Raw genomic sequence first — 1,984 nt, forward strand, 5'->3', positions numbered from 1 at the left:
TATTATAAGAGAAATATCTTAGCAAATAGAAAAAAATAAGAGGTTATTATTTTACATTCTAGCTTGTCAATATCCTTAATTTGAGTTTGTGAGTCATACGAAATTATACTTAGTATTTTGACATCACAAACATCTAATTTGAACCAGTGCTACATTCAACATACAAAATAAATTCAAAGTTAAAAATTCAAAACACTGACAGGGTTTGTTTTTTATTGTGAAAATACAATCTGATTCTATGAAAAAAAATTAAAATGAAAAATGTTGATTGATTTGAAGCTCTCAGATTTTCATTAATGATACGGCAAACAAGAACATCATAGCGTTGATGACTTATACGATGTTTAGTCAAAACCTTATGAACCATTGGGATGAAAATTTGATATTTCTTTCCCAACTGGATCACCACAGCACAAAGTGTGTTCATAGCATCCTGTAAAAATAAGTGATTATGGTTAAGTACCTATTTAAAGTAAAAATGTGTTCAGAAAACATAACCAATAATTAGATACTAACAGAAAAAGTCTTTATCAACATAACTCATTATTTTAAATATTATTTTTTATGGGATACATATCTGGCCTGTAATGCTTGTACATAAATACTTTAAACATATTTTGTAAAAGATACTAATATAAATGATTGAAAATTTTGAAAGCATAAATTACAATTATTTGATAATATTGTTTACAAAAATATTTTCACTTTATTTTGAAGTTACAGTAAATTAACATTATGAAAACAAAATATGGGAAAAAGATTCACTTCACGCAGATCAGGTGTCGAGTCCAATGTCCTAACTAAGGGGTGAATTATTCTTGAAGCAAACTCTGTGAAGTCCAGTGTTGTTGACAGATGATCAACAGTTTCAAGGGCTGTCCTATAATAATAACACAACATAACCTAGTTATATCTTGAAAAAAGTTAAACTATGTCTTCATTATGAAAAACACAGAGTAGACAGCTAAATGTCAATCTGTTTCTTTATTTTGCTTAGTATTAGACAAATATATTTAATATGTAAACTACTTTGCCATAAAAGTAGTTCATGAAAACAGTAAAATGCTGAAAAAGATTACAGTTGTTTTAAGAAATTAAATATGTAACAACATATCAATAAACTAACTATAAAGAAACTAATGTTAAAAACATAGGAAGAAACTAGCACAAAATATCATAAAGAAACTAATATAAAGGAACATATCAAGAAACTATTGCTAAACAACATATAAAATTAACTATAAAGAAACTAATGTTAAAAACATAGGAAGAAACTAACATAAAATATCATAAAGAAATTAACATAAAAAACCATATAGAAAATAAATGTAAAACCACATATTCAGAAATTAACATTGAGCAATATATCAAGAAATTAATTTTTAACAACATATCAGGAACCTAAATGTAAAGCACTACATCAAGAAAGTAATGTAAAGAAACATGTCAAGATAGTAATAGAAAGCAAAAAATCTAGAAACTAAATAAAAACCAGCATGTAAGAAATTAATGTAAAGAAACATATCAAGAAACTAAAATTAAACATATTGATAAATTAATTTCAAACAATAGATATGTTACTTTACTTTGGTTTCTTGATATGTTACTTTATGTTTAGTTTCTAGATATGTTGCCTTACATTAGTTTCTTGGTGTGTTACTTTATGTTTAGTTTCTTCATAGTTTCATATTTATTTCTTTACAGTAATTTCTTCATATGTTGCTTTACTTTACTATCTTATATGTTACTTTCATCACTTTCTTATTATGTTGCTTTCCATCTTCTTTGCTGATATGTTGTTTAAAATTTAGTTTTTTGACTTGTGGCTTTACTTTCATTTCTTTGTCATTTGGAATTAGTTTCTTTCAATTTTTTTTAAATTAGTTTTTTGATATGTTGCTTAATAGTTAGTTTTGTGGTAAGTTGTTTAACATCAGTTTCATTAGAAAAGAAACCAAAGTAAAGCAACATGTCTAGAAACTAA

General features: G+C 25.5%; 1 long non-coding RNA gene across 1 annotated transcript; it reads right to left on the minus strand.

Annotated features, from left to right (window-relative positions):
- Positions 1 to 350: 350 nt before the first annotated feature.
- Positions 351 to 882, minus strand: LOC111084629. Its single transcript, XR_002609656.1, has 2 exons — positions 766 to 882; positions 351 to 433 (listed from the first exon to the last, which is right to left on the minus strand). It is a non-coding gene; the product is annotated as an uncharacterized LOC111084629 (long non-coding RNA).
- Positions 883 to 1,984: the final 1,102 nt, after the last annotated feature.

The sequence above is a fragment of the Limulus polyphemus genome, unplaced genomic scaffold (genome assembly GCF_000517525.1).
Source record: "Limulus polyphemus unplaced genomic scaffold, Limulus_polyphemus-2.1.2 Scaffold84473, whole genome shotgun sequence".
Lineage (NCBI taxonomy): Eukaryota > Metazoa > Arthropoda > Merostomata > Xiphosura > Limulidae > Limulus > Limulus polyphemus.